This window comes from Malania oleifera, chromosome 2 (genome assembly GCF_029873635.1).
Source record: "Malania oleifera isolate guangnan ecotype guangnan chromosome 2, ASM2987363v1, whole genome shotgun sequence".
NCBI classification, from domain to species: Eukaryota; Viridiplantae; Streptophyta; class Magnoliopsida; order Santalales; family Ximeniaceae; genus Malania; species Malania oleifera.
In genome coordinates, this window is record NC_080418.1 from 34,830,237 (window position 1) to 34,846,674 (window position 16,438).

A 16,438-nucleotide genomic window follows, 5' to 3' on the forward strand; every position below is an offset into this window, starting at 1 on the left:
GTCTTTGGGAGAAGCTAGAAAACATGTACCAGGCCAAGACTGTCCGCAACAAAGCCATGTTAATGAGACGGCTTGTTAATCTGAAGTTAAAAAGCGGGACCTCTATAGCTGAACATACTAGTGAGTTCCAAAACCTAGTAAATCAGCTTTCATCTGTGAAGATGGATCTTGGCGATGAAGTAGAAGCATTGCTGCTTCTTAGCTCCTTACCAGACAGCTGGGAGACATTGGTTAATACTCTCAGCAATTCAGCTCCTGACGGAAAACTTACCATGGCGATGGTAAAAGATGCCTTATTCAACGAAGAGGCAAGGAGAAAAGAAACAGGTGCAGATCAGTCACAAGCCTTTGTTACTGAAACCAGAGGCCGACCTCAAGAAAGTACCAGTACCAGAAGTCGAGGTAGAGGCAGAGATAGAAGCAAATCTAGAGGAAGATCCCAGGATCGCGGTAGATTTAGTGATGGTAAAAATTGGCAGAGAGGGAAAATCTCTTGTTACTATTGTGGCATTGAAGGCCACATGAAGAAAGATTGTCGAAAATTTCGGCGGGATCATGGTCAAAGCCGCCAGCAACAAAAGAAAGAGGAAGGTGAGAACTCGGTCACCTTAACCCAAGATATATCAGTTTTTTCAATTGATGAAGATGCATGTTGTCATATTGGGAACCACGACACTAAATGGGTGGTAGACACAGCAGCCTCCTACCATGCCACTCCCCATAAAGAATTCTTCACGATGTATAAATTTGGAGATTTTGGTACAGTAAAGATGGGGAACACTAGTTCTTCTCAGATCGTGGGAATCAGAGACGTGCAGATTGTGACCAATATTGGCTACACCATAACACTAAAGGATGTTTGACATGTCCCAGATCTTCGACTCAACCTTATATCTGGGACAGCCCTTGATAAACAGGGCTATGAAAGCTACTTTGGGAAAGGTGCTTGGAAATTGTCAAAAGGTAATTTGATAATAGCACGAGGACGCATTTGCTGCACATTGTACAAAACACAGGTGAAGATTTGTACTGATGCCATCAATGCAGTGGAAGATGAAGCATCACCAAACCTATGGCATAAGAGACTCGGACACGTGGGTGAAAAAGGGCTCCTTACACTGGCGAAGAAGGCATTTATCAAAATCACAAAAGGTATTGCCTTAAACCCATGTGATCATTGCTTATTTGGGAAACAGCATAGAGTTTCATTTAGTTCCTCTATGAAGAGAAGGTCAAAGCCATTGAGTTTGGTACATTCTGACGTATGCGGACCCATTGAAGTAGAATCTATTGGCGACAACAGGTATTTTGTTACCTTTATTGACGACACTTCAAGGAAGGTGTGGGTATATTTTCTGAAAATAAAGGACCAGGTATTTAAATATTTCAAGGAATTTCATGCTATGGTGGAGAGGCAAATAGGGAAGAAATTGAAGTGCCTCCGGACAGACAATGGAGGCGAGTATACTTCCAATGAGTTCAGAGCATACTGTACTGAACGTGGTATTAGGCATGAAAAGACGGTCCCACGTACCCCACAACATAATGGTGTAGCTGAGAGAATGAATCAGACCATTATGGAGAGAGTTAGAAGTATGCTCAGTATGTCTAAATTACCTAAGCCATTCTGGGGGGAAGCTGTTCGTGCCGCATGTTACCTTATCAACAGATCACCATCAGCACCACTTAATTTTGGAATTCCAGAGAAAAAATGGACCAAAAGAAAAGTTTCTTACACTCATCTAAGAGTGTTTGGGTGCAAAGCTTTTGCATATATATCTAATGAGCAGAGGCAAAAGCTCGACGTGAAGTCCATTCCATGTATCTTTATTGGCTATGGAGATGATGAATTCGGCTACAGATTATGGGATCCAGAGAGGAAGCAGGTCATCAGATCGAGAGATGTGGTTTTCCATGAAAACCAGGTGTTTGAGGACTTTGAACCACAAACAAAGTCTAACCAGCCTAGTTCCAGTGCTCCGGTCATTGTAACGGATCCTACACCATCATATTCTCCCACAAACCATGGAGAATTGCAGGATGATCCTTTGGAAACAGATGTAGACGGTGTTGAGCAAGGGGAGCAACAACCCCCTCCACCAGAAATTGCAGAATCATCACATCAATCCGATGATGAAGTATATCCTCCTCCATAAGAAGTTGAGCCCAGAAGATCTGAAAGAGGTCGTGTTCTGATTCCGTCGAGAAGATATCCAGAATCAGAATATCTTTTACTCACTGATGAAGGGGGAGCCAGAAAGTTTCCAAGAGGTCCAGTCTCATACCGACAAAGCTAAATGGATAGAAGCTATGAAAGCAGAGGTGAATTCTTTACACAAGAATCAAACGTATGAGCTGGTAAGACTTCCCAAAGGGAAGAGAGAACTAAGGAACAAATGGGTGTTCAAGCTTAAGAAAGATGGTAGTGGACAAATTGCATAAAGCCAGATTGGTCGTCAAAGGTTTCGAACAGAAGAAAGGAGTTGACTTTGACGAGATATTTTCGCCAGTAGTGAAAATGACAACAATTCGAGTCATACTCGGATTAGTAGCCAAGTTAAATCTAGAGCTTGAACAAATGGATGTGAAGACAGCCTTCCTACATGGAGACTTGGAAGAAGACATCTACATGGAGCAACCAGAAGGATTTGAAGTTCTAGGAAAGGAACACCTAGTCTGTAGGTTGAAGAAAAGTCTCTACGGCCTTAAGCAAGCACCGAGACAATGGTATAGAAAATTTGACTCTTTCATGGTGAGTCACGGATACAAGAGGGCTACAGCAGATCAGTGTGCATATGTTCAAATATTTCCGGATGGTAGTCTTGTCATACTACTACTCTATGTTGATGATATGTTGATCATTGGTCAGGATGCAAGAAAGATCAACAAGTTAAAGATGGAGTTGTCTAAGTCTTTTGAAATGAAGGACTTAGGCCCAGCTCAGCAGATCCTAGGCATCAGGATCTGTCGCGACAGGAAAGCCAGAAAGTTATGGTTATCACAGGAGAAGTATATTGAACGGGTAATCAAAAAGTTCAACATGGAAAGTGCTAAGCCAGTAAGTACTCCACTGGCTAATCATTTCAGGCTAAGCAAGAAGTTGTCTCACTCATCAAGGGAAGAAATGTCAATAGTCCCATACTCATCAGCAGTTGGAAGCTTGATGTATGCAATGCTGTGTACAAGACCAGACATTGCCCACGCTGTAGGCGTTGTGAGCAGGTTTCTTTCCAATCCAGGGAAAGACCATTAGGAAGCTGTGAAATGGATTCTCAAGTACTTGAAAGGTACATCGGGATTATGCTTATGTTTTGGGGAAGCTGAACCAATCTTGGAGGGTTACATTGATGCAGACATGGCTGGTGATCTTGATGGAAGAAAGTCCACATCAGGTTTTTTGTTCACCTTTGCAGGGGGAGCTGTATCATGGCAGTCAAAATTGCAAAAGTATGTTGCCCTATCCACAACAGAAGCAGAATATATTGCCGCAGCGGAAGCTGGGAAGGAGATGTTGTGGGTAAAACGGTTTCTTCAAGAGTTAGGAGTCAAACAGGAAGAATACAAGGTACATTGTGATAGTCAAAGTGCACTGTACTTGAGCAAGAATTCAATGTACCATTCCCGAACAAAACATATTGACATTCGCTATCATTGGATACGCGAAGTGATGGAACAACAACTGTTGAAGTTAGTCAAAATTCATACTAAAGAGAATCCGGCAGACATGTTAACAAAGGGGGTAACTTATGAGAAGCTCCAGCTATGTAGGGATATAGCTGGAATGGACGTCAATTGAAGATTAACATATTATTCTCCTCCTATGGGTATGGAGGGGGAGAAATGATGGATCCATACCCAGTCAGAGCAGACGGCTACTGCTCCTTCAACATCTATGGCGCCGGCTGCTCCTCCGTCACCCTTTGCTGCTCCACCTACTCTGCCGGACATGTTGGCATTAAGCCACCGCCCGTTGAATTTTTGCTCCCCCTTGTATATATATATGTGTGTGTGTGTGTGTGTGTGTGTGGAGTTGTGATATGTGTAAATTGAGAAGTGAGTGTGGTGAGTTGCAGCGTGCATAAGAGAGTTGAGTGATTGTATCCTCCTCCTCCTTTGTATTTTTTTTCCCAGTACATAGTAATCTCTCGCTCCCGTGGACGGAGGCTGGAATTTGGCTGAACCACGTAACTCTGATGTCAATATTGGTGTGTGTGTGTGCTTTATTTATTTTTTATCCATTAATTACTTGATCTGTAAAACCTCAACATTTTGTTCCAATTGGTATTCGAAAGAAAACCCACGTTGTGGAAGATGTAAACAAAGTGTATGCTAAGGTCCGAATATCAGTCCCAGGTCTATTCCCATATCCAAATGATAAATCGGTACCCTCAAAGTATGGGTTTCAAGTTAAAGATGGTAATGCGAGAGTCGTGGAAAGTGAAGGCACTAATAGTATCATTGGTGTCGGCAGACTAACCCGTAGTGGCAGGTGTTATACTCCATAGTATTTAGATAAGTTCCACGAAGGAAAGGATAAGGAAGGAGAGAAGATGTTCAGAAAGAAGCAAATCCAGCAACCACAATGAATAAGGAGTTAGGACGAATAATCAAAGAACCATTTTCTCACAAGGATGCCTGTGAATTTTTGAAGATCATTAAGCTAAATGAGTATAATTTTTATGTAAAAGCCCCTAAACATGCATAGAAGAATATATAATTGCGTAAAAGGAAAACAATGCAACAATCTAATGGTGGATACAAAACAATTCACAACCACAGCAATATAAAGAAAGCAATAACAAGGATAATGACACCAGAAATTACATGGTTCAGTAAAGCTTACATCCACGGGAGCAAATTGTAAGAATTCACTATCACCTTGTCCAAATTACATGAACAATACATGAATCCTCTTAAAAATACTTTCAACCAAACTTGGCACCCTTGGCACACAAATGGCATAAAAGCACCCCTTGGCACACTATATACAACGTATTTTATGTATATATAAGCCTCCTCAGAAGTTTCCCCCTGAAGCTCAACCAAAATGACGTCCAAATATTCAAAATTCAAAATATGTGCAGGCTATTTTGAGCCAAACCGTCGATGGTTTCAAACAAAAAAAAATATTGTCCCCTGCTGCACTGTTGCTCCTAGATTTTCTTCATGCCTTCCCTTAGAATGTGAGCCACATTCACAACAATCTCCACCTTGGTGGACATAAGCCCTTTAGGAGAAATTGAAAAACATGAACTTGCTACTCTACCTTGAACTTGTGACGTTAGGTTGGGACCGCCTCCCATCTAACAACTGGAGACAAACGCAAAGCCTAAGCAATGTTGCTTGAACTTGCCGATGGCAGCTTCAACTTCTACCATCAACCCTAATACATCTGTAGATGCAACGCCTAAAGACTTCACCGTAGGCTTCTAATAAAACCTTCCTATAATAGTAAACACAAAAGTTGTTGCAAGCCTCCTCTCACCAAAGCCCCCTGCATAGTCTTCAACAAAACTAACAATTGATTGTTCACTTTGTTGCCTACAGAAACACCCCATTACATCATCATAGGGAACTTTTGACATATCATAGACATCACAACCCGTCCTTAGGTACCGAGCGATAAACATTCCATATCGATTCTCCACAGAACCCCCTTGAGATGGCAAATGAAGTCTCCCTGCGATTCCGTCCACAAAGCCACACTTGAGATAACACAAATCTCCCTGCACCCCTATTTACAAAGCCACCCTTGAGATAACACCAATCTTCCTACAACCCCGTCTATGTGAATCAACAAACCAAGACCCTTCTTCGCTGTACCAAACACATTCATAAACTTTCAATAGAGTTCCCAACTGATAAGTCTTAGTCAAAGCCTTCCTAACCAATAACATGTCGTTCACACAAAACAGATGCATCACTCCCTTGCATCCTATCACCCTATTCCCAACTGGAAGTCTCACCAACTCACACACCTCCTACATACGCAATACCTCTATTTCCTTCACCATAGCACTCATTCACCTATTTTTCCCTTTTCCATACATTGCAACTTTAAAAATAGTAGAAACCTTGCTGTTGGTAGTAATGAATACATAAATTCTTGAATGCCAAATTTTTACCTGAGTGGTGGTCTGATAGTGCATATAGGCCCACCATGATCTTGCTGGTCTCCCGAGATGAAATTCCTTGCAATATGAACAATATCATCTCTGCCCTGAGTCTATTGCTCCACCAGCATCACATGTCCATCAAAACTGTGATACTATTGACCCGAGATAGAACTCCCTGTATTTCTACCCTGAATATCTAACTCCACATGAATTACATGATTGCTACTATTGTAGTTTTCGGGCATTTGTTTCTCTTCCTTTACTTAAGTACGCCAACCCATGGATTTATCACCAAAAGTCATGTCCTTGATCACCCCTTTGTTTGCCACAGGATCACTCAGCTTGTGCACCAGTGGACATCAATTCGCAACTGAGTAGTCTACCACAAAGCTTGCCAACAATTTACCTTCAACTCTCCCATCTAGTGACACCTTTGGCGATCGGTCACACTAGAAATGCCCCATACTCACTAACTTCACTAAGAAGTACCCTACAAGCCTTACATATAACCTACCCTACTCACCAAACTTCTTGAACAAAATCAACGTACTCAACCACAATGTCTAACCTGAGGATCTCTTTCTCAGTCGAGTTCTCCACCCCAACCATAAGTTAAACCTGATAAACATATCAATGTCAGGTTTGTGTCACATAAGATAAACCATGACCTTTCATGATACACCCACGAAAAATATGTTTGCCTCATGATGCTATCCTCACCAGTCCCCAAACATATGAATACTTGTAGTCACCCATATGCTCTAACCACATATGCCACAGAACATCTGACTCATATTCTATAGCTGCAGCTCCACCTACATGTGTAATACCTTACACTGTATAGATATTTCCTGCTACCTTTTCTCCTTTCATCATTATTGAGTTGCCCTCACACATTTTTATTTCCCCACTTTCAGACTTACAACGATACCCGTTACAGTCTAAAATGCCTAATGAATTTACATTCTTCCTTAGACCCAACACATGCATTACATCACATACAGTTCTTACAACACTGTCATACATTTTGATTTTGACATTTTCAATACCAAGTATATTGACATTTTGAGTCTGATCCCTATTTTGATACTGAAAAAGCACATATTACTTATGTGTGTATTTAATATATGAACATGCTTAAATTTCAACACACGTAAGGAAAGGGAAAATGGAAGCCAGAATAGAACTTAAAAGCTCACATCATCAGGCATATTCCAAGAAGGCAATAGAGTAAAGATGAAGAAGAAGACTTATGTTTTTAATTTGTAATGCATTTTGTTTTATATTTGGTCTGTAATAATGCATGTCATGCATGATGTGAATGATAAGTTCAGATGACCATAGATTGACTGTAGGGAATCGAACAAAGGCCATAGACTAATACTAAGACACAATACCTTTAATCTAAAATTTTATAACTTATTCATAAGGGTTTTTAAAAAAAAATTAGGGTCAAAATTGGGAAAAAAGTCGACCAACACCAGGTTTTTACGCTTAATTAAAAGCCTCGATCGACCAACCATAGCAAGGTCATTTGACCTTGGTCTACCAAACTAAGAAAGTTGACCAAAGTCAAAGTTTCGATCGACCGAACCCTTGGTAGTATAAATGCCTTGATTGGTCGAACCGACTAGAAGTCAACATATTGATTTCTCTCAGTCAACCATTATGAAATGAATGTGTCGTCCATGGTCAACCAAATTAAAACATGTTTGACCCCCAACTACTTGGTCGACCGAACTTATAGTTCAAAATGACCATAGTCGACCGAACCATATGAGTGGTCAACTGAACCTTAGCCATGTTCAACCAAACCTATGAAGGGTTCGAAATCGCCCTGAGACAGTTGACCTAACCTTTAGTTCAAAATCTCCACAGTCGACCGAACTTATGAATATGGTCAATCGAACCTTTAATATGGTCGGCTGAACCTCTCGGGTTGGGACATTTTTAGCTGTAGTAATTGGGGTTAAAATTTAATTAAACAATTTCAAAATGACCTCCATGTGCCTAACAGTCATATTTTTGCCCAACTCTATATATATCCCTTCATAACTCCTTATTAGCAAGCTGATTAGCCCAAAGACTCTCAAATTTTGTACTCATATTTTACTCTCTTTTTATTATTTCTTTGATAAATCTTTCAAAGAGAGCATAGTTTTAAACATCCTTTGGGCATTTGTTTTTTACAAATCTAAATCATTTTTACTCTCATCTTGCATATATTTTCATATTTTATTTTGAGAGTATTACTTTGGTTTCTCCCACATATTTCATTTGATAAATATTTGTGGGAGTTAATATTATTTGCTTGTGAATCTTATACGTCCATTGCAAGATTCAAAGGCTTATTGGCTTGTACTCGCGAAAATATTTTTGAGTCATAAACCCTAGATTCTCTAGCACTTTATTTAGAAAAATATTTTTGAAGAAATTTCTCATTTGGGCATAAAATCTTTGAGCACTCATCATACATAATTTTTTACTCAAAGATTATATTGAGAAAAACACCATACTCACACTGAACTTATATTCATTTCATATATGAGTGTATTTTTTGAGTTATAACTATTGTACGCATCTTCTTAGTGTAAAAAGTACATTTGTTTGTACACAAAAATATTTGAATATTTGTTGTATTCCCGACGAGTTGTCGGAAGAGGGAGACTAACCCTGTGAATAGTTTTGAACTTGCTCAGACCCGGTTAGGAGAGCACCGGACTAGTTTAGATCCGATTAGGAGAACTAAGTGCACCATCCTGGTAAGGTGTTATAAATGGTGTCACTCCACTCGTTAAGTGAGCAACTAGTGGAATCCTCTTGTTAGTTTGAGGCGCGGACGTGGGCAGTATTGGCCGAACCCCAATGACAAATTTTGTGTCGGCCCTCTATTTTAATAAACTGAAAAAAAAGTAATTAATAAATTAAAATTATTAATCAATTAATTAGTTAAAAATTATTAAATTAATGTATTAAATAAACAAATAAAAAGAAATAGTAAGAAAAAAAAGATTAGTTAAGAGTACTTATTAATTAATTAATTAGTTAATTAAATATTATTAAATTGAATTAATTAAGTAAAGCAAAATGATGGTTATATATATGTATAAATGTATAAGGATAAGTGATATATATATATATATATATAAGTATATAATATAATATTATTATAATAAATAATAAAGTTAAAAAAAAAAGGGGGGAAAGGGTGATAATAGGAAGGTGAAGCTTCTTGAAATCTGTGAAAACTGAATCTCTCAGGTTCTTTCTCTCTCTCTCTCTCTCTCTCTCCTCAATTTCATCGATCTAATGAGCGTCGATCGGGAAACAGAAGGTGTCGTTGGATTCCTAACTCTGCCATCGACATTTGTACTTGAGCGGCTTTGTTATGGGAGTGGCGAAGGCACCATTCCTGGGGTAAGGCAACTTTCCCCTAATTTCTCAATTTCTTGTTAAATCTGCTGTTAAATCGACGATCAGGGACCACCACGGGGTCTTAGTCGTGATCGTCATCATTTTGACATGAGTAAATTTTCAATTGGGGTTTTCTAGGCCCCACTTCAAAGCGAGAGTGAGATTTAAAAAATTTAGTAAATTGGTTATATTTGAAGGTATAACTGTTTATTTGATATTTAAGGGCCTAGAAAATATTAAAATAATATTTTATTTAGGATTGATTTAATGGAATTAGAATTTTTGATTCAGGGTCCGGATGAGGGTCGCAGGTATTTTTCGAAGTCCCTATTGGCGTAGTTCAACAAATCAGGTAAAGAAAAAATATATATTAAACCATACTTTTTATGAATTTAATGAAAAATAAATTGTGTTATACATACATGTATATGTTTCAGTATGGATTTAAAATTCCAACCATTTAAATTATATTTTTCCGAGTTTAGGGCTGTTTATTAGATACGTATATGCAAAAATAAATTGATGAAAGTGGAAAATATTTTCAGTATATAAACATTAAATGTTGGTTGACTTATTTTATAGGTAGTGTATGAATTTTATTACTAAATTGTGTGGCATGAGTAAATGTAAGTTCAGTGCAAATATATGTTAAATGTATGAGATGCGGGTTAAGTAAGTAATGCATTGAGAATGAAATATGATATGAACTATGTTGCTTGTGTATGTTAATGCAACTATGTAAACAACTAAAATATACTGAGTAAAACAGCTAAAAGATACTGGGTAAATGTATGACAGCTGAAAGATGTTGGGTAAATGTATGATAGCTGAAAAATGCTGGGTAAAACAGCTGAAAGATGTTGAGTACAAAATGAAATGAAAATGGAAATGAATGAAATGGAAATAAAATGTGAAATGTGAACAATGTAAAATAGGAAAGAGTCACGCAAAATGAAATGAAATGAAAAGTAAAAGATGAAAAGATGAAGAGTTGAGAGATGCAGAATAATGGCAAATAAAATAATGTATTGTGATATTAGCAGTATTTATGCTAGTAGAACATGTTACGTTTGGGCGAGGCACACTCTTCGCCCAAGGGCTTACTGAGAAAGGCGAGTGCCCTAGTTGTATCAGGTGTAATAGTATGCTGCATAATGTATTAGAGTAGAGGGAAATTACTTGTATGAGCGGGTAGATTTCCCTATTCTTGAGAGTTTTCGCCGATAAACTTTTGTATGAACTATGTGGGTACGAAATTAATTTGTCACTAAAGGGGAAAGGTTGATAACAGGAAGCTGAAGCCTCCTGAAATCAACCTTTCCCCTTTTTTTTTTTTTAGCTTTATTATATATTATAATAATATTTTATTATATACTTATATATATATATAACCATCATTTTACTTAACTTAATTAATTCAATTTAATAATATTTAATTAACTAATTAATTAATTAATAATTACTCTTAATTAATTTTTTTCCCTACTATTTCTTTTTATTTGTTTAGTTAATACATTAATTTAATAATTTTTAACTAATTAATTGATTAATAATTTTAATTTATTAATTAATTTTTTTTAATTTTTTTTGGGTTATTACATCTATTTTATTTCTACACTTTCAATTTCAACACATGTATGTTTTATGTTTGATTTATTATATTTAGTACATATGTTTAATTGTTTGAATATTTGATTAGGTTTATGATTATATAGAAAGACCCTAGGTTTGTGTAATACTGCTTGCGGAATTTGAATTGACCTGGGCATAAATTTTTAAATACCCAATTCACCCCCCTCTTGGGAATATACCAATTCCAACAAAGTATTTTGCATGAAATATCATTTCCCATCAAAATACAAACAGTATAAATTGACTTGTAGGTGTCAAATCATTTTTTATTTGTTGTCATGTGATAAGAGAATCTGGTATCTAGGATCCAAGAATCATCCGTGAGACACTCCGAACCCGATGAAAGACATAACATATCCCCATCATTGCATTTTGAATCTTTCTCCACTACACTTGTAAATTTTGACGAACCCTTAGACATATATCAGCTTTCCAATTTCTGCCAAAATAATGCCAGAAATCCTAATCCATGACGTGATACAACACGCCATTAGCCAGACAAAGTTGAATAGTTGATACTATCATTGCCCCAAATTCATTCCAAGTCGCTTCATCCATGCGATCCGGTTGAATTCTGTATAAAACCTTCACCATGCCTTACTGCATCAAAAGATCCTTCACCCTTCTCTGCCATAAACCGAAATTCTCGGTACCATCAAACTTGACACTGTCAAATTTCACAAATGAAGATGCAGAGGTCATTACAACAATGCTTTGATACCTATTGTTGTGTAAAAACCCCCCAAACATGCACAGTGGAATATATAATTGTGTAAAAGAATAAAAAAAAAAAAAAATAATGTAACAATCTAATGGTGAATATAGAACAATACATAACCACAAAAATATAAAGAAAGCAATAACAAGAAAAATGACACCAAAAATTACGTGGTTCGGCAAAATAGCGTCCAAATATTCAAAAAACAAAATTTGTAGAGGCTATTCTGAGCCAAGTTGTCAACGATTTCAGAAAAACCGTCGACGGTTTCAGAAAGAATAGAAATACTGCCCCCTACTGCATTGCTACTCCCAAATTTTCTTCATGCCTTCTCTTAGAATATGAGCCACATTCACAACAATAATGTTGTGGATCAGTTTAACAAACTCTCAGCACGAATTTTTGTGCTTTATTTGCTTGTTAATTCAAAATCACATAGGGAGGCTCTTATGTGAGTTATTAATCAAGCATATGTCCTACACAAAATTAGAGTGAAAAATTTTGATCACATTATTCGAAGTCTCATGACTACTAATTATATGACTTTCACTGATGAGGAAATCTCATCATAGGGCCGAGGGCATATTAAGGCACTCCAAATTTCTACTAAGTGCAATGATCATATGGTGGTTAGAGTGTTGATTGATAATGACTCATCTTTAAATATGTTGCCTACGACTACTATGCAAAAATCACTGGTGGATATTTCATATATGAAGCAAAGTAATTTAGTAGTTAGAGCTTTACTTTGATGGAAATCGTAGACAGTTTGTTGGGGTTATTGAAGTACCAATTCAAATTGGTCCTACCGTTTTTAACATTGCATTTCAAGTCATGGAAATATCTTCCTCATATAGTTTCTTGCTGGGTAGGCCTTGGATACACATGGCGGAGGTGGTACCATCTTTGTTACATCAAAAAGTGAAATTTGTGGTAGAAGGAAATTAGTTGATATGTGTATGTGGGGAGTTAGATTTAATGGTGACAAAACTTTCTTGGACTCCTTATGTAGAGGCTTCTGAAGAGGCACTAGATTGTCCCTTCCGATCATTTGAAGTGGTAAATATGACATATGTGGTAGAGGGCTCTCTGATTTCTCAACCTCAGGTTTCAACTACATCTAAAATGGTGGCAAAGGAAATGATTCGAGTAAAATATAGTCCAAGAAAAGGTTTGGGTAGAAAGTCAAGGAATTCCGGTTCCCATACAAATGCAAAGGGCAGAAGAAAGGTTTGGGTTGGGGTATGTATGCTCCTACACGTACAAAGCACAAAAAACAAATAATAGAAGAAAGAAGGATAAGAATATGGGCATGCTTTTTTGGAAAGGATACATATTTAGCAGGAATGAGTTTTCCTAGGTTGTCCAAAATATATCGTAGATGTAGGGTAATGAATTTAGATTTCAGGGTGGAAATCGAATGCCTAATGAAGCAGCTAAATCGAGGAATTGATTTTTTAGTAATTTCAATGGTGGATGAGTTAGGCACAAAAATAGATAACGGAAAATTGGGTTTATCCCGCTTCAACACATACAGAACTGGACAATTGACATGTGTTCGAATACACAATGGTGGCTAACTCAATGTAATTTTGGGAATGATTCATGATTTTCTTTGTTTTTCAATAAGATGACAATGCTTTACTTATTATTTTTGTTTAAATCATCTTTAATTTTAATTAAATAAAAGTAAAATTTAATTTCATCTCATTACATCATTCTTCGCCATAACTTGTGCCGAATCTTGTCTTTTTTTGCTCGTGTTGTGTATAGGAATATAGGAAATGACTTTAGTAGTGCAGAAGATCCTAAGTTAGAAATTGACTTTGGGAATCTTGTCAATAAGGCAAGAGTAGATTAAGAGGAAGTAGATTTAGTTCCTAGTAAAGATCCTATTTCAATAGTTAATTAAGGAACGGAGGAAGATCCAAAGGAAATAATAATTGGGGGCATTATTGTTTGAAGAGAATAAGGGAAATATGGTTAGGCATTTGCGAGGGAATATTGATGTATTTACATGGTCATACCAAGATATGTCTGGATTGAATACATATATAGTGACACACAAGATACCCATTTATCCTGAAAGTAAACATGTAAAGTAGAAATTGAGGAGAATGAAACCTAAGATGTTGATTAAGATCAAGGAGGACGTTAAAAAATATTTTAAAGGTAAGTTCTTGGAGGTAGCCAAATATCCATAATGGATTGTTAATGTTGTACCTGTAATGAAAAAAAATGGGAAAGTTAGGATGTGCATTAATTATAAGGATTTAAACAGAGTTAGTCCAAAAGATAACTTTTCGCTTCTGCATATTAATTTTTTGGCTGATAACATTGTAGGAAATTCTTTGTTCTCTTTCATAAATGGTTTTTTAGGATATAACCAAATTCAGATGGCACTTGAGCATAAAGAGAAAACTACGTTCATTACCTTGTGGGGAACCTTTTATTACAAGGTTATGCCATTTTATTTAAAGAATGAGGGAGCAACACATGAGAGAGCCATGGTAATATTATTCCATGACATGATGCATAAGGAGATGGAAGCATACGTGGATGATATGATTCTTAAATCCTGAGATAAAGAAGATCATATGGTGAACCTGAGGAAGCTATTTAATATACTAAGAAAGTATTAGCTCAAGTTAAACCTAGATAAATGCATATTTGGTGCCACTTCAGGAAAATTGTTGTGATTCATAGTAAGTGAGAATGGGATTGAATTGGATCCAAACAAGTTAAAGGCTATTCCAGAAATTCCAGCACCTCAAAGGGAAGTTAGGAGTTTCTTAAGGTGGCTAAATTATATTGTTCGCTTCAATTCACAATTGACAACCACATATGAGCCCATTTCAAGCTTTTGTGAGGAATAACCCTGGGAAATGGAATGAAAAATGCTAAGAAGCCTTTGAAAAGATCAAAATATATCTCTTGAGCTTGCCTGTGTTGGTTTCTCCTGTACCTGGATGACCACTTATTTTATACTTGGCAATTTCAAGAAATTCAATGGGTTGTGTATTGGGGTAGCATAATGCTTTGGGGAGAAGGGAACAATCCATCTACTATTTGAGTATGAAGTCCACAAAATGTGAGGTAAGGTACTCGAATTTGGAAAATACTTGTTGTGCTTTGGCATGACTTGTTAATAGATTAAGGTAATATACCCAGTATTGCATCACCTGGTTAATTTACAAGATAGATCCAATAAAGTATGTCTTTGAGAAACTAGCGGTAGTAGGTCAGGTGGCTAGGCAAAAAATGTTACTTATAGAGCATGGCATTATGTATGTTACATGGAAGGCCATAAAGGGTAGTGCAGTGGCTGAATATTTAGCAGATGAAATCTGATTTTCCAAATAAAGATATAGATGTGGTATAGCAAATCAATGAAAGTCAAGATGATGAATGAGTCATTGAATGCTTAGGGCATGGAATAGGAGTTGTGCTAATCTCACCCGAGGAGAAATATTTTCTAGTTACAGAAAAGCTTCTATTTCCATGTACAAAAATGTAGCAGAATATGAAGCATGTATATTGGGTTTACAGGCGGCACTAAACAAAGGGATTAAAATGTTAATAGTCAAAGATGACTTAGCTTTGGTCATATATCAGTTAAAAGGGGAATGAGAAACTTAAGATACCAAGTTGATTCCTTATCAACAATTTATCCTTAAAATGGCTGAAAATTTTGATGAAAGTGAATTCAACCATTGGCCAAGAAAGAATAACCAAATTCCTAATGCTTTGGGAACACAGCTGTAATGCCTAATGTGGAGCCTAGGATGGAAATTTAGTCAATTCATACAAGGATACAAAATGAATCAATATATTGTGCTATTGTAGAAGAAGTTGATGGAAAGCCCTGGTTCTATGATATAAAATAATATATTCAAAGGCGGGAATATCTTATGGGATCATCAGATAATGATCGAATTAGAAGGTTAGCTATGGGATTTTTCATGGACAGAGATATGCTTTACAAAAGAAGTTATGACATGAAACTCCTACATTGTGTCGAGACAAAGGAAGCACAACAAATTATGGAGGAGGTATATGAAGAGATTTATGGTACACATGCAAGTGGGCATTTAAGGGTTCATACAATTTTAAGGTTTGGATATTATTAGACAACCATGGAGAGGGATTGTTTAGATATGCAAGGAAGTGTCACGAGTGTTATATTTATGGAGATTGTATACAAGTCTTGCCATTTCAGCTCTAGATGTTATCCAAGTCATGACCTTTTTCAATCTGGGGTATGGACATGATTGGACCAATAACCCTTAAAGTAAGCAATGGTCAATTTTTCATTTTTTGTGGCCATTGATTATTTCAAAAAATGGGTAGAGGCTGCCTAATATGCAAGTTTTACTTAAAATATGATTTTCCATTTCATTAATAAAGGGACAATATGCAGGTATGGGATGCCAAAGAGAACACTTTCAGACAATGCTAAGAATTTGAACAATGAGGTGATGACAAAGTTATGTGTCCAATGCAAAATCAGACATCATAATTCAGTACACTGTCAGCCGCAGATGAATGGGGCAGTTGG